At 32.9% G+C, this 23,473-nt stretch overlaps 1 protein-coding gene and 1 long non-coding RNA gene across 12 annotated transcripts in view; both read right to left on the bottom strand.

The window, feature by feature from the left end:
* The window catches only part of LOC116550598, a 24,336-nt gene extending 17,451 nt beyond the window's left edge, over positions 1-6,885 (bottom strand). Inside the window, exon 1 of the long non-coding RNA XR_004268504.1 lies at positions 3,660-6,885. This is a non-coding gene — a long non-coding RNA (uncharacterized LOC116550598). The remainder of the gene's footprint in view (positions 1-3,659) is intronic.
* Positions 1-23,473, bottom strand: part of ROBO2 (roundabout guidance receptor 2) — a 1,318,500-nt gene that overhangs the window by 847,042 nt on the left and 447,985 nt on the right. The window lies entirely within an intron of this gene.

Below are 23,473 nucleotides of genomic sequence, written 5' to 3'. Positions count from 1 at the left end.
TGCATAGGTACATACATGGCAATGTGGTTTGCTGCCTCCATCCCCTTATCACCTATATCTGGCATTTCTCCCAGTTAACTCTCCCCAACTCCCTACCCCTGCTGTCCCTCCCCTAGTCCCCCTCAACAGGCCCCAGTGTGTGATGCTCCCCTCCCTGTGTCCATGTATCAGAATCAGTTATTAATGTCAAATGTGACTTTGAAAATTTCCAGAATGTAAATACATAATGCAAAATTTGTTCCCATTAAAGTTCTACAATTTTTTCCATAATTTTTTCCTCATTTACTCAATTTTTTAAGCTGTACTGGTATGATTTTTGTACATTTCAAATTTTAATAAAATTTTTTTATTTGAAACATTTCACTGTTTAAACATCATTACAAGATTTCAAGATTCAGGGCATTAGAACCAGGAGAAAAGTCGTATTCCAGGGAAAGGTAGAACCAGAAGAGAGAAGCATCCCTGAAGCCAATACAAAGACTTTCAAGAAGGAAAATAATAGCTAGACAATGATCTCAACCTCTCCAAAATAATCAAATTGGATAAAGATTTGAAACCAAAATGCTACAGTATTATAACCTCTGGACAGAATCAGAACACTACGTATTTCTTTGTTTGTTTGTAGAAAGTGATTTTATTTAAAGCAGAGAGAGAAACATGAGAAGGAGAGAGAAAGAAACAGCTAACTCTCACACTGAGTGAGAGGAAGAAAAGCCGCTCTCACACTGAGAAGGGTTCCCAGAGGGGGAAAACCAGAGAAGGGAAGCTCCTCTCACACTGAGTGAGAGAATCCTCAAGGATGGAACCCAGGAGAGGAAAGACAGCTTCCACACTGAGTGGTAGGGAACTGAGAGAGAGAGAGATGGAGTTTAGGAGAGGAAAAGCAGCTTCCATGGGAGACTGTTCATGGAAGGGGACCCAAACATGAAGTCCAGAACACTACATATTTCTTGGAATGTTTTGTGAATTTGTAAGAGCAAAAGTCAGATTGGAGAGAATAAGAGGTGAGGGAATGGAGTCAAAATAGGTGATACAGAAGAAGGATAGTGATGTGGTAGAAAGGAGGAATCGTTAAGAATTCACTATATTGATTTTACTCCTACAGAATGCTTACTGTATTTGATACCTGCTATGCTTTCTACTTCCCGAAATACTTTCACTTGAGAGCAGCTCATTCTTCCCTCTCTGAAGTCATGGTACAAATTTTATCAAGAAGTTCTCAATTGTTTTCCATCTCCTCTTCACCAAATCTCATACCCAAAGAGTGACCACGTGAACAAAGCTAATGCTTTTCAGGGTTTCCCTATTAACAATGTGGAGCTGGGGTTCTGGTATTTTTTATTCTCGCTTATAAATGATGGGGGTGAGATAATAGACTTCTAGGATAATAAATAAAATATTAATAATAGATATTTGTTAAGTTCATATTTTCAGAGACTTTTTAAAAAAATGTCTTCTATGTGCTACTTATATCTTTTTTTTTAATTAAAACGATAGTGTCAATATTATAAACACAGGCTAACAGAAATTTAATTTTTCTATATATGGGAAAATTAGGGATGCAGATACAAAAACCTCTGAAATTAAAGAACTAGAAAGATGGAATTGCATTTTTGTTGCTATTTTAAACTTACTATATTGCCTTTATATATTTAAAATTCTGAAATTTTGCTGTGAAGAGATTCAATATAGCATAATTTAAGAAAATTTAAACAGTTTACATTCTCAAATATATCTATGTTGTAAACTCAACATTTTCAAAAACTTTATCACATGAGGTTGCTGTGCATTTAAATTAATTTTATTATTGAGCCTTATTTTAGAACCTCGCTCTAATTCAGCCATTCATATCCTACAACTTAAATTTTTTTGTGATTGAAAAACTTACTCTTTACCAGAGTTTTTCTTGTCTTTAAGTAAACCAATTGTTTCCTAGTTCCAAATGCTTGGATTATATTTTAGACATAATGAAATAGGTAATGTGACAGCTACTTTTAAAAAATATTTTTTCAAACTTTATATGTAATATTGATGAATTTTTTTCTATTCTTAAGAAGTAGAATTACCTTTATTTATAATTAAAAGGAACCCCAGAACTGATAATGGAGGTGATAAAGGAAAATAGATTGATTATCTATTTTCACATTAAAATAACAGCTTGTAAAGTATTAATTATCTATCCTCACAAAACAAATTAGAGTTGTCCCTTGATATCTGCAAGGGATTTGTTCCAGGACCCCCAAATATACCAAAATTTTGGGATGCTCATATCCCTATAGAAAATGCCAAAGTAGTTGCCTGTAACCTATGCACATCCTCCTATATACTTTAAATTACCTCTAGATTACTTATAATAATTAACAACATGTAAAAGTTATGTAAATACCTGCTATATTGTATTTATTATTTTTGTACTATTTTTTATTGTTGTATTTTTTTGGTTTTTTGTGACTATTCAACCAATCCTTGGTTGGTTGAATATGTGGATGCAGAATCCATGGCTACAGATAGCTGATTGCACCAGAAATTTAGTGGCTTAAAGCAGATCTTATCTCACTTTCTGAAAATCAGGAATTTTGGAGCCGCTTAGTTGGGTGGTTCAGCTAAGCCTCTGTCATGAGATAGCAATATGGCTGTAGAACAAGGCTACTGCCTCTGAAGCCTGATTAGAATACTCCTATGGCTACTGGCAGGAGACTTTAGTTGGGGTGTGTGTGTGTGTGTGTGTGTGAGAGAGAGAGAGAGAGAGAGAGAGAGAGAGAGAGAGAGAGACATGGGAGCAGCAATATCTTACAAAACCTAATTTCAGAAGTGATAGCCCATCACTTCCACCACAGTCTATGATCACACAGACTACATTTGGCACAACATGAGAGCGTATTACACAGGGTTGGGGATAGCAAGAGGCAGGGATAATTGGGGGCTATCTTGAAGGCTCACTACCACATCTAACATCAAGACGGCTTATCTGTTCATCTATTTACTATGAACTTTCCTCAACGCTTTCTGTTTTCTTCTACTTGTAATTACTCCTTTTTATAATCGATGCTCCAAGTCATTAAAACTACTCTCCAAGGTACACTTCTAGGAACATTTTCTTCATCACACTCGCAAAAATGCAGCCTTTTCCCCTTATGTTCCTCAGATAATTTTAATGATTATTGAAGACTATGATGATGGTAGCAGAAGCGAATATTTGCTGAATCTTTTCTTTGTCTTTTACGTGCTTCAGCTCAAGTAATCCTAAAACCACTTTATTACATAGAAGCTTCTATTATCACTCCATTTAACTAAGGAAGAAAACAAAGACATTTATAAAATGTGTCTGAGGTTACATAAGCAGTAAGTGATAGGGCTGAAAAGAATCCAGATCTGTTTGTCACAAGGGCCCATACTTTTAACCATGCTACATATCTGCATCTATTTTTAAAAGCACAGTTAAGACATAGCTTCAATTCAGTAATAAACATTTTTGGTTTTTCTTTTTATTATCTGATTAACTGTTTACTATGTTGTTATTTTCTTTTAAAATAGTAATATATGTTTAATTTGGGAAATGCAATATAGTCGACACTATTAAAATGTAAGCTTTGTGTTAGATAATTTTGCCCACTGTAGGCTAACACAATGTTAGATAATTTTTCCCACTGTAGGCTAACAGCATGTTTAAGATAGGCTAGGCTAAACTAAAATGTTTGGCAGGTTAGGTATATTAAATACATTTTTGATATGTGATATTTTCAATTTAACAATGAGTTATGAGGATGTAAATCCATTGTAAGTGGAAAAGCATCTGTAGTTCAATTAGCACTACTGGAAGGTCAATGTCAGGGCAGTCATGTTTGAAACTGTATTGTTCCAAACCATTAGGGTAGAAACATACTCTCTAACTCCTTCATCAATTCCTTCGGCTTGTGGCAAGTTCCTATAATTGTTCTAAAGGCTGAGAGTTTCTATCATACTCGGAAATCTGAGTTACAAGAACATCCCCAGATTACTGAGGAGACGTAGAGGATACTATCTCTTTAGGAGCCACCTTCAATTTTGATTGAATAAATTAATCTTCAGACTGGGTGGAAAGTTTGATTCAGCATTATGAGACCAATATTAATTCTAGTCAAACATGTGCAACAATGATTTTCTTCACCAAAATTTATATCTGGCTGCCAAAATAAAAATTCAATCACAGTTTAAACTTTAAAACAATTTCACATTATTTATTATAATCATGCAAAATATACAAAGATCAATAGTTTATGTGTGGTCAAATGAAGACTGTATTCTAAATAGACTGTGTTCTAAAAATTACTTTCCAAATTATAGAACTGGGGGAGTTATATGATCTAGGGAGCTATGGTAGAATCAAGATTCCTCATGAACTTGCTACTTTTTGTGTCTGAGCCCTTGACTTAATACACGACATTCCTTTTACTTGACATTCTATTTCTTAAATCAAATTTGCTGTCCTCTAAATTGGATGGAAAAATCAAGTTTCATTTTGTGTTATGCTCTTTGTCCTTTTTCACTTATAAACTCTACATTGATTTGAGTAAGGCTCTCAGGACAGCTTATGAACTTGGGCAGCTCCTTTGAAAAAAGAAAATGAGTTGGCTTGTGAGCCCATTTTCTGCAAGCTCTTTGAAAACTAATTACTGCATCTGCAGTACAATAGGAAGGGAAACAGAACTGAATAGGTTAAGGAAGGCAATCAGACAACATGCTTCTGTCTGCACAACATCCTGTGAGCCAGGATGCCACCTTATCTTGTGCTGATTACCCCTGTATATAGTGTGTGGCCACCAGTCATTAACTTCTTGAAGAACTCCAAGTGTAATTTGGAGTTGCCAGTGCAGGCTGCTCCTTCATATAATGGCATCCTAGACCATTGAACAGTAATTTGTATTGTTCTGCTTAGAAAAGCGAAGCCATTGCTATGTTCTTTTTTAAAGAGAAAAGAGTAGTTTACAGACACATAGACAATAGAGGACCTGAGCTACTCAAAAATACTAGCAAGCTCAATGCACAGGAAAATAACCACCCTGCATCTAAGGATACAGTATTCTTTGTGCCTTTTGACTCTAAGCAAACTCTAGCTATGCTCTAATGAGGTGCTTTCCTCCTAACCTATGTGAAGCCACTGACATTTGGCATGTTGGGCAGATAGATCAAAAGTGGCCTACAAGCATGTATAAATGTTTAACACCCAGGTGTTCGACTTGACATTTTCTTGCTATATAGCAGCTGCCTGATTATTTAAGGATTACCGACAGTCACTGAACATCAAGAAAGGTCCACCTGTACTAATCATTTGCTATAATAGGATCAGTGTTCAACCCTAAGTTTCTTTTGATTATCACTGTTAAACTTTCTCATAGTATCCCCTAGCTTGCTAGAGGAAAAAGACTTATTGAGCCATGCTGTATCAAAGGCCTGACTACTGAAATATTAGTGGACATCTTTGAATCCACAATAAAAGATATTCTCCTTAAGAGGCTCAGATAAAGAATAATAAAAAATTTCTACTGTATAGCTATTCCATATCATTTCTATGGTTATTATAAAGCCATGCCTGAAATGGATATAATTTAAAGTAATAACTTTCCTGTCAATCTGCTAAAAAGTAATTTCACAGTCTAATTTCTTATCATAAAAGTCACACAAATTTGGCAATATCTACATTAAAAGACAGTTGAGTCTGATGTAGTCCAAGTCCGTCTTTGATTCTTTTTATTAGATTATAAACTTAGACACATTAACTTCCCTGAGGCCCAGTATTTCTCACTTGGTTAATAGTTACAATAGGTGAGTTTAGAAAGATAAAAAGAATTATAAACACTATAGTTGGCATAGTTAGGGCTAAGAAGGTAAGGCACAGATGGTACTTAATATCATTTAAGGTAGGAAGGGGGAGTAGAATTTATTAGAGTATGTGCTGTGTCAAATAGAAATAGATTGCTTAAAAATACTGTTTCTTCTCACACATTTTGTCCCAAGTCTATTTATTATTATTAATATTATTACTTGCCTGGTATATTCTAGGCACTCAAAAAATATAATCTCCTTTCTCCCCAACACTTATTTTATTCCTTCCCTTCTGCTCTGTTAACAACAGATTTGGAATCTTTTGGAAATATGATGGGAAGATTGATAAGAGAAAAAAAAAAGTCTTGTTCTTTTAATTCCGTCTTCTATGTGGACTGATTTAAAAGAGAAGTCTGACAATCAATTTCTCAAGTTTGTTCTAAGTTTTTCCCAACAATAGATTTATTTTTATTGCAATTGAGAGTTGCTGTCTAGGTGCTTAGGTTCTGTTTCTGCTCTATATAGGAAATGCTTAAATCATGATGAGTTGCAGAAAGCAAATAAGATTTATATGATGTGTAAAAACATTTTGCTAACAGCATAAACAAAAAATATATACTAATTGTTCTTATAACCTAGTACTTGTTACATACCCAAATACTTTGAGAATTCTTGACATTTTGGTCTTTTAAAATATGTTTATTTTATATATTAGCCAAATCTCTAGCTTGATCACTAATGGCTGGCATGTGAGCTAACAACTTTGTCACTTCTAAGAGAGTGAAATGTGCATGTCATTTGTCACTTTTGAATATATATTGAATAAAATACATGTAGATAACAAAAGAGAATTTTAGCATTTGTAGGTTATGTGGGATCTCTTTCTCCATAAGATTTTTGGTAGCTTTGGAAACAAATTTAAACTTTACCCTCTAGTGAAAATAGAAAAGAATACTAAGGTAGGAGCAATTATAACCTATGGACCAAAAGTAGTCAGCCATTTGTCTTTGTTTGGGCCACAAGCTAACAAACTCTGTGTGTGTGTGTGTGTGTGTGTGTGTGTGTGTGTGTGTGTGTGTGTGTCAGAGAGAGAGAGAGAGAGAGAATGTGTGTGTATGTGTTTGTGTGTGTGTGGTGTGTTTAATTTAATGACTGGAAAAAATCCAAATTTCACATTTCGTGACGTGTGAAATTATGAAAATTCAGACTTTAGTGTCCATAAGTAAAATTTTATAAGGGCATGGTGATATGGTTTGGCCCTGTGTCCCCACACAAATCTCATGTTGAATTGTAATTCCCAGGGTTGAGTGAGGGATTAGGTGGGAGGTGGCTGGGTCATGACAGCAGACTTCCCTCTTGCTCTTCTCTTGATGGTGAGTGAGTTCTCATGAGATCTTGTTGTTTGAAAATATCTAGCACTTCCCTCTTAGCTCTTGCTCTCTCTCCTGCCACCATATGAAGATGTGCTTATTTCATATTCAAAATTCTGCCATGATTGTAAATTTTCTGAGGCCTCCCCAGTCATGTATCATACACAGATTGTGAACTGTGAGTCAATTAAACCTCTTTTCTTTAGAAATTTTTCAGGTAGTTCTTTATAGCAGTGTGAGAATGGACTAATGCATACTACTACATCTCATTATTTACATAATTTATATAGCTCTTTTGATGCTACAATGGTAGAGTTGAGTAGTGACAGAGACCCTATAGCTCATGAAACCTAAATATTTACAATCCAGCCGTTGACAAAAGTAATTTTCTTACACATTTCCTAAGGCATTGATATGGTTTGGCTCCATGTCCCAACAAAAATCTCACGTTTTACTGTAATCCACAATGTTGGAGGTGGAGCCTGGTGGGAGGTAATTGAATCATGGTAGTGGTTTCTAGTGGTCTAGCACCATCTCCCTAGTGCTGTCTCATGATAGAGCTCTCAGAAGATGTGGTTGTTTAAAATGTGGAGCACCTCCCCTTCTTTCTCTTCCTCCTGCTACCACCTTGTAAGTCTTGCATGCTGTCCCTTCATCTTCTGCTATGACTGTAAGTTTCCTGAGACCCACCCAGAAGCAGAAGCTTGTAGAACCCACAAAACCATGAGCCAATTAAACTCCCTTTTATATATAAATTACCCAGTCTCAGGTACATCTTTATAGCAGTCAAAGAACAGACGAATACAGGTCTCATTTAAAAGTTTACTAATAAGACAATTCAGTATTTTCCTACATAAAATAGAAGTAGAATATTTCTCAGTCATTATATTTAAATGTATGAGAAATACAAACTGGGAAAATGTACATTAGGTATGAGAATACAGCAGATTAAAACCTTAAAAATTTAGTTCTCTAAAAAATTGTAAATAAATATACAGAGTAGCTTATATCCATATGATATAAGGGTTTTCTAACTCTGATATATATTGATACATGTGTACAAGTTTATAAAGGTAAGCATTATGTCAGGAACTTGATTAGGACTCACTGTTTTGACCTTCAATTGTATGGCTTTCCCTTTCTCTGCATCCTCACTGTACTTGACTCTAATAAATATAAAAACTTACAACAAATATTAAGTATTTGTGAAACACTTGTAGCAAATCCAAATTAATTTAAATATTAAGACCAACAATCTTTTTAGATAAAGTATAATACACCTGTATTAACTTTTGCTGACATGAAGCAGTTAGGAAAATAGGGGTGGTTTAGTTGGCACTCTGGGACATTTCTGGCAGTGGCAAGGGGGAGGAGTGAAAATTATGAGTATGCATAGTGTCACGTGTAAATGACTTAATGCATGCACCATATAAAAAGTGATAAATTGTGACATCAATTTCATACGTTCATGGATGAAAATATAGAGTTTTTATATGTAATAAAAATCAAGTTGTTATCAGGTTAAATAGATTGTTTTAACTATCAAGTTTTATGTAAGTCTCATGGAAATCACAAAGATAAAATATATATTAGACACATTTAAGATACAGAAAAATAAAAATCAGAGCATACAAGTAAAAATTTTGTTGAGTCACCAAAAAGGATAGCAAGAGAGGGAGGAAAAAAAAGTCACTACAATATAGTAAAAAAGAAAAACCCCAAAACTAACAAAACAGTAATTGTTAAGTCTTTAACTATCAATAATTACTAATTGCTTCAAATGTAAATGGATGAAAATTTTGAGTCAAAATATATAGTGACTAAATGATTAAAAAAAAAGACAAGATTCTACATGAGACTCACTTTAGCTTTCAGAACATACATAGTCTGATAATAAAGGGATGAAAAAAGATATTCTACACAAGTTGTAACCAAAACAGAGCAGAGGTGGTTATATGTATATGAGATGAAGAAGATTTTAAGTCAAAAACTTTAAAAAGGGACCAAGAAAGTTATTACAAAAGAACAAAATGTGAGTTTATCAAATGGGCATTACCATTACAAATGTATGTGCACTCAATTTTGGAACATCTTGATATATAAAGTAAATATTATCAGAACTAAAGAGGGAAATCACAATAAAATAATAATAGGGGATTTCAATATCCCACTTTTAACAAGGATATATCATCTAGAAACAAAATCAATAAGAAAACAGACTTACACAACACTAAAGATCAAATGGACCTAATAGACATATATAAGAATTTTTATCCAACAGCAATAGAAAACACCCTCCTCACATGGAATGTTCATACAGAATTCTCCAGAGTAGCTCAGATGATAGGTCAGAAAAGAAGTCTTAACTGATTTAGAAACATTAAAATATCAAGCATGTTTTCTACTATAACAATACAAAACTAGAAATCAATACGAGGAAGAAAGTCAGATAATTCACAAATAGGTGAAAATTAAGCAACTTATTTCTGAACAATCAATGGGTTAAAGAAGAAATCAAAAGAGAAATGGATGAATTTCTAGAAACTTCAATCTACCAAGACTTAATCATGATAATACAAAAAATCTGAACAGATCAATAACATATAAGTAAATTGAATCAATTATCAAAACTTCCCAACAGCAACAACAAACGATGATCAGATGGCTTCATGGGTGAATGCTACTAAGCATTAAAGAATTAATGCCAGCTCTTCCCAAATTCTTTCTAAAAACTTGAAGACAGAAACATTTATAACTCATTTTATAAGACCATAATCACCCTGATAGGAAAGCCAGACAAGAACATGACAAGAAAAGTACATAGATGCAAAAATCCTTAACCATATGCTAGCAAACCAAATTCAACAGCACATTAAAAGAATCATTCACTATGATCAAGTAGGATTTATCTTTGAAAGGCAAAGATAATTTACATATGCAAATCAATACATGTTATATGCTCCATGAACAGAAAAAATTATAAAAATCATATGATTATCCCAGTGGAGAGAAAGCATTTGGCAAAATTCAACACATTTTTTATGATTAAAACTCCTGACATACCAGGTATAGAAGAAATGTACAACATAATACAGGTCACATGTAGCATGCCCACATCTAACATCATACTCAATAATAAAAAGCTGCAAGCTATTTCTCTAACATTATGTACAAGGTAAGAATACCCACTCTTGTCATTTCTAAACAACATAGTACTGGAGGTTCTAGCCAGAGCAATTAGTCAAGAGAAGGAAATAAAAACATTCAAGTTTGAAAGGGAGAAGTAGAATTGTCTCTTTTTACATATAACCTGATCTTATATATATAAAACCCTAAAAACTCCATTTAAAAAAATGAGAACTAATACATTTTGTAAAATTTCAGGATATAAACACAATATACAGTTTCAGTTGCATTTTTTATACACTAACCACAAAGTATCTAAAAAACAAAAAATAAAACATTCCCATTTATAATATCATCAAAAGGAATAAACTACTTAAGAATAAACTTAGCCAAGGAGGTGAGGGAAGAGAGCTATTCTTGAAAAACTGTAAAATACTGATGAAAGAAATTAAAGAAGACACAAATAAATAGAAAAATATTGCATATTTGTGAATTTGAAGAACTAATATTGTTGAAATGTTCATAATATGTAAAGTGATTTATAGATTCAAAGCAATACCTTTAAAAATTCCAACAGCATTTTTTTTTCTCAGAAATAAAAAAAATCCTATAATTCCCATGGAACCACAAAAGACTCTGAATAGCCAAAGCAATCTTGAAAAAAAAGAGCAAAGATGAAAACATTACACTTTCTGATTTCAAACAATATTACAAAGCTATAGTAATTAAACAGTATGGTACTGGCATACATAAAACAATGATGTACAGAACAGATACATAGAACACAGAACAATGATACATAGATACATAGAACAGATACATAGAACAATGCAACAGAATAGAAATTCCAGAAATAAATCCATGCGTATACTGTCAGCTTATTTTTGACAAGGTCATGACAAGAATACACAGTGGGAAAAGGATTGTCTCTTCAGAAAATGGTGTTGGAAAACTGTATATCCACAGGCACAAAAATCAAATCAAATCCTTAAACTGCAGCATACACAAAAATCAACTCAAAAGGGATGAAAGACAAAATATAACATCTTAAACCATAACATTCTTAGAGGAAAATAGGGAAAAACCTTCTCAACACTGGTCTTGGTAATTATTTATTTTTTATTTTTGGTTCTGACACAAAAAGCATAGACAACCCAAGCAAAAGTAAACAAGTAAGATGATGTTAAACTAAAAAACTTTTGCACAGAAAAGAAAGCAACAAGATGAAAAAGGAACCTACGGCATGGGAGGAAACATTTCTAAACCATACATCTGATAAGGGGTTAACATTTGAAATATTCAAGGGACTAATACATTTGCATCATAACAAAACAAAACAAAACCAAACCAACAAAACTCAATTAAAAATAGGCAAAGAACATGAATAGATAGCTCTCCAAAAAAAGAACTGTCTCCACACAAAGGCCCAACATGTAGATGAAAAGGTGCTCAACATTACTAATCATTAGAGAAATGCAAATCAAAACAATAAGCTATCACCTCATACCTGTCAATATGGCCATTATTAAAAGACAAAGATATTGTTGATGAGAATATGGAGAAAATGATTTCTCTGTACACTGTTGGTGGGTATAAAAATTGGTACAGTCATTATAGAAAGCAATATGGAGTTTCTTCAAAGAATTAGAAACAGAACTACAATATGATCCAAGAATCTCAGTTCTAGGTATACATTCAAAGAAGATGAAATCAGGACTTCTAGGAGATATTTGCAATTCCATGTTTATGTAGCATTATTTACAACAGCCAAACTATAAAAACAACCTAAATGTCCATTGACAGATGAACAGATAAAGAAAATGTTGTAAATACATAAAATAGAACATTACCCAGCCTTAAAAAAGGAAAGGTTTTACTCCCACTGCTTCACTTGACTAGCCTTAACAAAAAGAAATTTTTGTCATCAGTGACAACATATCTCGTGAACCATGAGGACAATATACCCAGTGAAATAAGCCAGACACAGAAAGACAAACACTATATGATTTTACTTATATGTAGAATCTAAAATAATCAAACCCATAAAAGCAGATAGTAGAATAGTGGTTTCCAGGTGGTTGGGGAGGGGAAAACGAGAGTTGATGTTTGAGGGGCACAAAGTTTCAGTTATGGAAGATAAATAAGTTATTGAGATCTACTACCTGCACAGTGCCTACAACTTATGCTTTATTGCCAACTTAAAATTTGCTAAGATGGGAGATCTTATGTTGCATTCTTACAACACACCCATATAAATTTCAGTAATAATAATGAAGTCTGGAGGATACTTTGGGAGGTGATGGGTATGTTTTTGGTGACGACGATATTGATTGTCTCATGAGTATATGCTTATCCTGAAGACTCATCACTTTGTATACATTAAATATGTACAACTTTGTATACATTAAATATGTACAACTTTTTAGGTGTAAATCTTACTTCAATGTTTTTTTAAAGGAATAGAGGCAAATAATATGCGTCAATGAAGAAAATGCCTGCATAGTACCACAGACTAACACTGAACACATTGGGGTCTTTTCTTAGGATTCAGCCTGGATGAGAGATAGAGATTATGAAGTCACAGTCCTGAGTTCAAATCCTTTATAAATCACTTGCTAATTCTACAACCCTGAACAAATTAGTTAATGTCTTGAAAGATTATTTTCTACAAAAGTAAATTGGGAAATATCTAGCTAAAGGATAAATGGTATAAGAAATGTGTGATATTTCAAATGTATTATTTGAGAATTAAGAGAAATAATTACTGATCTCTTGACTTTTCTGTGTGCAACTGCTTTTCTGTGTGCTTTCTGCATTTTTCTTAGTACTCGCCTATGTACCAATATTTCTATCTTATACCCCTCAAATGTCCCTATATTTAATTAAAAGTCAATAAACTAAATTCAGCCATTACAAGAGCTAATAAGAAAAATATTGGTTAGAAACAAGCACTCCTCAGTTCTAACCAAAATAATAATAATAATAATCATTAATTGAGTAGAAATAATTTAGATATTTGGACAATTGTGGCCCATAAGATTATTTTCCAAGCTCAAAGTACATTACTCAGAATTACCAGTTACTTAGAATAAAGAAAACCAAAATGTTTTGAAAAGAAGGCAATATTGCCTCCATATTCATTCATTCACTTTCTAAAATTAACAAGAGTTTAGTGACCGTCTGCTTGGCACTTGCAGGTGACATGCAACTTGCCATGAAGAAACTTGAAATTAGTGAAACAATTACTAAGCAAAAAAAACTTACTGCAGTAACCATGGTAAATGAAAGATAAATAAAGTCTATATGAGCTGTAAAAGAGAGGGTTGACATAGAAACATCCAGAAGGCTCATAGAGGTAGAGATCTCAGTTGAAATCTGAAGGTGAGGAGGAATTAAGCAGATGGAGGTAGACAGAGAAACAAAAACATAGAGAAGAACATGAGGTGGCAAGATGCATGATACGCACAAGGAGATGAAAGGAGGACATTATAACTAGAACAGAGAAGCATTAAAAAGTGGAAAAGCTGAAGAGGAGTCATGTTCATCTTTTATAAAATGCGACCTTCAACTTAGAGTAGATGGTGACTATAACATGATTTGAGAAGTACCATCAAAATTATCTACCAGATGCTTAACCATTTATGCCTCCAGTTAACAAACATTTTAACCAGATACCGGCAGTTTTCATTTTGCATGTTAATGTAAGGGATGTAAAAATGGCTGTGCAAATTGAAACCATGAAAAGCAATCGTAATATCAACAGAAAATATTATATCTTTTTGACCTTGAAAAATTTCAATCACAACATTAAACATTCTTTTATTCTTGGCTATAGATGTAAAATGAAATATAAAATAACTTTCATTTAAAAACCTGTCATTTAAAACGTTAGAAACATTGAGATTTGAAGAGGTGTATTTCTCTGTAAAAAATAACGAAGGAACTTGAGTAGTTTGAATTGTGCTTGCTTTCTTCTCATATCGCTTAGGATATGGGGCAAGCATCTTTGCTATGCCTTGGTGAATTGTCACAGTCCTTTCTAAGTTTGGATCAGCTCCTAACATTTTATCCTTCACACTTTCAATGTTGTGAAATATCTCTAGAAAATTTATTTAATAGCAAATATTTGGCCACAGCACTTCCTCTGGGACATCTTCATCCTTTTTGTCACAACACTTTCCTAATTTATGTTTATAAGTTCACCTTTACTAAGTTCCTCCAGTGGCATATCTGGGGTCTCCTGAATGGCATCAGTGTCAACATTATAAGAGCAGGTTATTTCTCCTGTAAATCTACTTAACATTTAATCAAGCACTTCCAGTATTATCTCTTTTCATTTATTTGCAGCACATTGGTCTTTGCTGGTCAATTCCTTCTGTTAATTATCTATTTTTGCAAATGCCACAGGCTACCACTGGGAGATAAGGAGTTAACACAAACACATGTGATGCTGTTGCTGATTGTGTGCACACTAAATAATATGTATGCAGGGACAACTTGATAGGTTTTCCTAGAAGTAACTGATAAATGATCATGATGACCATCTATTATTCAATTAGTGACTGTGTACCAAAGAGCTAGCTTTGAAGTTCGTTCTTTATGCAGTTACTCATAGCTAATGATGATGGAAATTGAACTGTGATGTTGGAGGACTTGTTGTATTCACTGAATTAAACTGTGGTAACTGAAATCTGCATATCAGATCATGCAAAGAGAGATTGTCTATACATTGTAATATTCTGGAAAATTAAGAATATTAGCCAAAATAGAAAAATCTCCAAATATCAACAGGCTTACTAAAATAAAGCTTTCTTTATCATTCTTAAATCAATTATGATTGGGATTATTTATTATGAGTCCATAATTTATCCTATCTGAGAGCCTTAAAAGAACAATGTTCATTTCTTTTCCTGTTATGTGTTCATCGTAGTCTGCTCTTCAAATTACTCAGGACCCTAGCTAATAGATATCTACCATATTGAACAGCTGAAGAATCTCACACTTCAAACACTGATCCAGAACTAAAACACATAACCTTTTCTCACAGCTCATACACACTAGAACTAGATCCATGACTCCAAGAAGTAAAATTCATTACATGTGTATGTTAAGTGTTCAAAAGGAAGAATAGAAAGTACTCAGCAAACAGCATTAATGACTACCACACTTATCAGGTGGAGAAACAGTGACCCTTTTCCTCCATCTGATAGACATATAGTCAGGGACATATGGCCTCCAATATCTCTACAAAAAGGCAAGAGAAGAATGAAGGAGGGGAGACTCACCACCTCTTTCTTAATGGCCACATCCTGACACTACATACCACCTCTCCTCATGGTCCATTGGCAGAACTCATTGCATAAGCCTGCCTGGATGCAAGGGAGGTAGGTATATGTAGGGAAATACATGCACACATCCTAGAATGGTCATTCTCCATTAGAGGGGCCTATGGAAACTTATTTTATAACAAGCTTTTCAGACATTTATAATAATCAGGCAAAGTTGAGTAGTCAGTTACAGAAAAACACAATAATGGGAAGAATATATCATAGAAAAAAATACACAAGAAGCCTTTAGGCTTTTATCTGAGGATTACCTAGATATAGTTGATCTTTTCTCCACACTAAACTGTCATCAACTCTCAATAAGTATGATCAATCTCTTACATAAGAACCAGAGGTATGGGGGTTTCTATAGTCTATTAGTATAAATTCAGAATGAAGCATATACAATTTTTTAGATAAAACTTTAGGAAGAAATAAGATATAAAAAACATCGCTAACAATGTAGAACAAATAACTATTGAAAGGCGAAGGTAAAGAAAAAAGGTTTTGCTTTATGCCTCGCTCTCAGTGTCCATTACATTTCAAAGCCAGCTTTGATAATTCTGCTCAATTCAGCAGAAATCTCACATGCACTAACTAGTATTTTAAAATTAAAGCCATTTATTCAGCAGATGAGAAATTAGAGTTATTACTTATCTCATGCATAATTCTACCAGTCATCCTGGTAGCAATCATTTCTCTCCATAATATCTCCTTAAAAAAGTCAATAATCTTTTCATAGTGGATAATAACTTACACAGTGAATGTGAAAAGAGTGTTCAACTCCTTTGTGCAATCAACCCATGTCTTTTGTTAAGTATGCATGACTTCAAATCAGTAAAATGGCAGGCTAGCAGTTAAACAGTATGCATTGCTGGATCTAATTAATTCTACTATTTTATGCCAAAAATTCCATTAGTTTCCATTAAAGGTCTTGATGTAGTGCAGGCTCCTATATGTTTTGCAGCTAAAACAATCAAACTTCATTTTACATTAAGGATTATATTGCAGAACCAAAGGAATGCTAGTTTGGATCTCTAGCACTGAGTAAGTTATTCACTTTTAACAGGATACTCCAAACATAAGTTAACTGCAAAACCGTTGCCTTGTAATACATCAAGATATTTAAATCCACAGGGAAAAGGCAGCTGGCAAAACACATTAGGAGTCGGCCCTCCATAATATAATTTTATGATACTATTTTAATATGCCATTGAAAATGAAAGTTTAACTAGGGTGACTGGAAATGTTGGGAGCAGCCATGTAGCCAAACTTAGGATTATCCTCTTTGAGATGTGTATCTCTGCTATATGTGCTCCATTAAAGATACCACATACTAATAATTCACTATATGATGTCACAGCCCTTCTTTTGTTTAGTAAATAATACTTACTGTGTATATACTGTGTGTAAAGCATCATCATCACTATCATGAGAAATGAATCATTTATTTATGTGGGGAATGAGCTATGAAAAAGTGCAATGGCATGTCTGCATCTGCCCTTAAAGGGTGTAAAGTATCCAGGACTCTTCCTAGTGGGTATCAAGAAAGTTTCCTCTGTCTAAATGTTTGTGATGTATACCAGTCTTCCTTTCAGTTGGCCTAATTATCAAAATAATATTTATTTATATGAGCTAAACACAATTTTTACCAGTAATATTTAAATTTTAGCTCTCATTTAAGAAATTTTTAAAAATAAAATAATCACACAAATGCCTCACATGTATGTTTTTACTGCCATTGAATTTTTTTAAAAATACCAGTTATCAGCATCAGGTATGATTTGAATTATTATGGCTTTAATGGTGAAAAGTTCCTAAGACAGTTTTCAACTATATAGAGTTCAAAATGTGGACTGTGTATGTACAAATGTGCATGCTTTTCTTCTGGGGAGATAATCCTTTGCTTGATTCTAATCTCAAAATGTATGTTCTGTTAAGGCATAATACTATTCTTCTGAATAGAGAAAGAAATTACATAGGGGTTTAGATAAGTATTAAATTGTATTACATTAATAATACAGAAACTGAGGTCCGAAGTACAGAAAAGACAGTGATATTGTGGGCTGTGATAGTAGGGAAGAGTTGCTTTACAGACAGACATATATATTGCATTCTTTTAAATTCATAGACAATACACACTATCCCGGTTTTTAGGTGTTTAGGTGCTGCATACTTTTTCCCACTTAATATACTATAGTCATAACTAAAAATTCTATTCCTACTTTAGATATCAATTAGGTTTAAATTCTTAAACTACATAATATAATTTGAAGGCTTAATTAATGACTGAACAATTAAATAACATCAATGTAGTCCATGAAATAGATTTTGTCAAAAGATCAATAATTTTCATTGATATTTCTTTCTGAGAAGATGTTAATGCTATGGATGAAATTAAGTTGAATTGATTCTCAAGAAATAAACTATGACATTAATAAGTTTTATTTTTGTTTTTTGTTTTGTGTGCAACTGTGATAAAACCAAGTTATTCATTGCTAACTATAGCAAGTTTCCAAGATTTAGCAGGAAAATAATGAAGTACATAAAAGTATGTTTTAGATTTCAAATAAAGTTTACATTTGTCCATTAATTTTTGTCAATCATTTAAAAATCTTATAAAATAAACTTAATACCTAATATTTTGTTCAAAATTCAAAGCTTCAATATGTATTCATAATTTATATGTTGTATTCTACAAATTAGGAAGAAATACTTTTGAAGAGTTTAAAAATAATACTTCTTTCTTGTACACTTTACAAACAGGTAATTATATAATTTCAAGATGTGAAACAATAAGCCTGTCAAACAATAAAACCATTTCTATTTTCCTATATGTAGGGTTAAGCAGTTAGGTATCCATTGGGACTACATATGTGGCTATATGATGACATGGAGAAATACATTTTCTAATCTAAAAGACATAGTAAGACAAAATTTTCCTTCATTTTAGAAAAATAAGTTTTTAGAAAACATTTAATCATTTTATAGTTTTACTGTATATATTTTTATATCAATTACATTTGTTGTATAACTTTAATCTTGCTCATGAAGCTAGACCAAAGCAAATCAATTAATCCCAAAACTCCTTTGGATGAACTACATTCTCTTATTTTGAGTCTTCAAGCCAGCTTTGCATCAAAACTTTTTTCCATTATTTTTAAAGTCTTTGACACATAATAGATGAATGATGTTTATGATTACTACCTCTCAGGAAGAAAAAGGGGATATTCTAAGTTCCAAGCGTTTCCCATTTCTAATTGAAGGTAAAAAATAAGAAATTCAAACGGCCACAGAAAATACTGGCTTTTAAAAATATACATTTCTTTGAAATCAGTCTCAGTAAATTGACACAAGAACAGAAAACCAAACACTGCACGTTCTCACTCATAAGGGGTGTTGAACAATGAGAACACATGGACATAGGGAGGGGAACATCACACACAAGGGCCTGTTGGAGGGTGGGGGACTAGGGGAGGGATAGCAGGGGATGGGGGGATTGGGGAGGGATAGCCTTAGGAGAAATATCTAATGTAGATGATCGGTGATGGATGCAGCAAACCACCATGGCACGTGTATACCTATGTAACAAACCTGCACGTTCTGCACGTGTACCCCAGAACTTAATTTATAATAAATTTAAAAAAAGAAAATAATTAGAGCCCCACAAACTATATAGAGGCAGCTTCCTATCTGCTTCTAGCCTTGACCTTCCCTCTTGTTGCCCTTATCCCTACCAACTGAAGATCTCTGGCAGTTTTATAGCTTGCCTGTTTGAGGAGCAACATTCACTAATTTAAGGGAATTAATACAAATTATGATTTCGATCAGATTTTTCCTTTTAAAAACATGATTCACCAAAAAATAGAAAGATTTAAACTAAGATATACTATGAGGTAGACTAAGATATGAAATTATTTACAAAAAGACGGACCTTTCTTTCAAACAAATAAGAAGAAAGTTACCAGATGGAATCTTTCCCCAACTCTGATATTCTTTCATTCTAAAATCATTTTTGCATGTAAATGCAGAAAATACAATAAATTTGTTGTTATGCCAGGACTAGAGAATCATACCTTGCAAATTAGAGTTTCAGAGTTCATTTAGTATTTTTAATGATTCACAAAATAGATTAGAAGTACACAATTGACTCATGAATTCCAGAATTACAATATAATTCATTTAACATACTCATTGGATGAAGGTACATTCATTTCAAAGAAGAGATAATCTGAATTGGGTTTATGTTTTAGCATCTGAACATATTTACTGCTTGCTCAATTATTCAATGTCTTCAAGTCCCCCTGAAATAACAACATCATCATCATCATCAACTTGCTTCTTAAAAGGAGCATATTTGTCCCAGTCTTGGGAAAAAAATCGACATTTGTCCATACTTTCCATAAAAAATATCCAGTAGAGCAAATTTCACAGCTCCAGTTCCTCAAGTGGTAATTCATAGCTCATATTATTATTGTCCCTACCTATCACTTTTTTAGAGAAAAAATAAATCTAGTTTTTTTGTGTTCATCCCAGGGGTATTTTGCAAGGATTTTTTCCATTCTTTTTTGATTGCTCATAAGATATCTCTATCTAATCAGAGGGTCTAAATTTGATCTCAGTGGTAAAAAAAATATCCAACTAAGACCATATATAATATAAGAGTATAAAATTCTCACTTTCTCTGGTAAGGCACATTTTATGAGACATATTAGTCTCTCTCTCTCTTTGAGAGTGTATTAAAGTTTATTTCACAGATATTTTACTATGCTGTAAATTTTAAAAAACCATTAATCTTGTAAAAAAAAAGAGACCCTTAATTTTGAAGTTCTTTACAAATAATGAGATCCAGATAATGACTCAAGAATGACATATGTTAATGAAGAAGCAGTAAAGGCCAAGGCAGAAAGGTAAGGTACATATGTGTATGTATATATATGGAAAACTTGTTATTAGGCACAGATAAAGGCTAATCTATGTGAGGAAGAATAAAACACATCTGTCTAATATGGTGATTTCTTAGACATTTTCAAGAAAAAAAATTCCTTCAAGAAGTCACAATTTCATTTCTCATGAAAAAAAGAATAAATGTAACAGTTTATTAATATAACCAGACATTAAACTTTTTAAAGAAAAGAATAAACACTCACCTTACAACAAAAGAAATCTTCAAGACAGATTTAATCATGTTTTGACCAAATGCTGCATTTTATTATTGATTAAGAGGTTTCGACCATGATAGTTAATTCATTAGATTACACTTCTCTTTACATGGAAACAATGCCTGTCTCTCAAGTACATATGTGACTTCTTACATTTGTGTTTTCTTTGAAATCTCATTTTGCTTTTAACTTTACATTGGTTATAGTATTTATGATGCTTTTTATCAGAATTCAAGACTGTCATCATAGTACTTCAGAATTTCTATCTATGTCAAAGATTAATACACTGTGATGAAACAGAATGTGCACAAAGAAAAATTCCACCCTCATTCCATTACTGCTCTAATTCAAATTTCTTCATTTCAGTTGTTGATTTAAATATAAATCATTGGTTGTGAAGGACATAGATCCCACTAATGAAAATGGAAAATGATTGAATCCTCTGCAACTGTTACAAATCATCCACACGATTTAGTAATAGTCCACTCTGGCAAATGACCATGACATGATAATTATAGCACCCCTTAACAGGTAGTAGATTGTAGTGCAGTGGCTACTGTATGCTCACTTCACTGCTTTGCTAGCTCAGTAGATCCAGTAATAACAAAGTAGACTTAAAGTAAATCTGAATAAAAATTAAAGTGCATAGAAAAATCCCCAGTTCCATTTCTTAACACAGAACTTAAAAAAATAATAAGAATAAAAATCCAATAAATGTCAGGGGTGGGGAGAGAAGAGCTATAATCATGGAAAGTTTTACTTAGTAGGTGTTTTTTAAAGATACATATATGTGTGTGTGCATATAAATATACATAGATGTGTGTATATACATATAAATGTGTGTATATTTTTTTCTTCTTAGTGTTCGTGATTATTTAGTGACTAATTATTTAAACAATTTTAAGAAAGCACCCTGTTTTTCTGCAAAGTACCTCCTAGATATCACTGTGATTCTGGAGAACAATGTTGTAGGTTAAATACAAGAAACCTTTAAAAATATAATCCAAAATCATGGACTAAAAATATAATCTAAAATCACAGACTAGGGCTACTTTACTAACAAAGCCCACATGCTGTGGGGCACTTCTGCTTTCCCAAACACTCAACAGACTTGCCCTATTCTGATTCCTGTTGTTTGCTAAATAATGTTGGGAAGAACCTTAATGCTATTTTGATTACTATGTGCATCAATATGTTGGTAGCAATGATAACATTTGTATCTTCAACATTTCCATACTGTAATTTTAAAATTAGAATTAAAATATTCTTTTAGAAAAAGAATTAGTACTCAGTAGTTTATACCAAGCATTTTATAAGAAATTAAAAATACATAAGCTATAAAATATGTGAATTCCTCATGTTTCATAAAGAGTAAATTTTTCCTCATTAGTCTGGATTTATTTTTATAGCATTTTCTCCTGAGTTTTAAACTTATTTTCAAGCAAATTTAAAAATATTTATAAAAAGCATATTTTTATTTTGCATAACATTGTTGATTACTGTGTAACACCAGTGATGAAAACTCAGTTACTTAAATTTATCACTTTATGATACTTAAATACTTAAAAAGAGTAGATATTAGGTTTAAGTTTGACTTAAACATATGGTTTAGGGCAAATGACCATTATTTTCAGGTTTTTTAGGTCAAATTTTTGAGGACTTGTTTTACGATTCTGACTGATTAGGAATAAAGATATCAAAATTAGAAAATAATATTATGCATTATACAATTTAAATCATAGGAAGAAAAACCAAACCAAACCCTTATAGCAGTGCTGTTCAAAATAAATAGCACGTGATTCACACATGTAATTTTAAATTTGCTAGTAGCCACATTTAAAAGGATAAAAAAGAACAGATGAAATTAATTTTAACAATAGTCTGGCTTAACCCCAATATAGTCAGAATATCATTTCAGCATATAATCAATGTAAAAACACCACTGGTGTTTTCTACTCTTTTTTGCATCCTCAGTACTCAAGATCTGGTTATGTTTCAAACTAACAGCACATCTCAAATTGTACATATCAGTAGTAACCACCGGTACTGAACAGTACAGCCTTTTGAAGATTGGGTAGCAATTGTCATGAACCCTGTCTTTTGAAAGAAAACTGCATTTAATGAAAGCTAGGTAAAAATATATAGATGTTCAAAGGCAGAAAACATCTCAGTATCATAAATTTAGTATATTTCCCTCTCAAATGTGAAAACATACCGGTAGGTTCTTCCACAACAGTGTAGTCAAGGGTGAGAAAGTAGGTCTGGAAGAGCAGCTGAAGGAAGTATCGGAGCATCCTTCATCAGTGCCTTGTATCCAACACCGATGACCGCCACTAACTTGTTGGAGAAAATCACCTCAGCTGGAGGCATCGAGCTGCATATTTCTTACTCATAAAACTTCCATTTTTTATATTCTTTGGTTTACACTTATGGTCTTTGAGAAATATATTTTTTAAAAAACAACGTTTTCAATATGCATGTGTTTTTAAGTTCAATTCTTCTCTCTCTCTCTTACATTCTTTGTTTCTCTGTAGCCTTTGCAACATGGGCCCACTGAATAAGTAAATACATGTATGTATGTTGGGTGTAAGGGTGCATATTTATGAGAAACAGGCATGTGGGGGATGTCAAACTGTGCAAAGAGCTTTACTCACAGATCGCCCTGACCCTTTGAAATACACTCAGCTCT

This window comes from Sapajus apella, unplaced genomic scaffold (assembly GCF_009761245.1).
Source record: "Sapajus apella isolate SASKATOON/1434 unplaced genomic scaffold, GSC_monkey_1.0 scaffold8, whole genome shotgun sequence".
NCBI lineage: Eukaryota > Metazoa > Chordata > Mammalia > Primates > Cebidae > Sapajus > Sapajus apella.
This window is presented reverse-complemented; position numbering and strand designations above follow the sequence as displayed.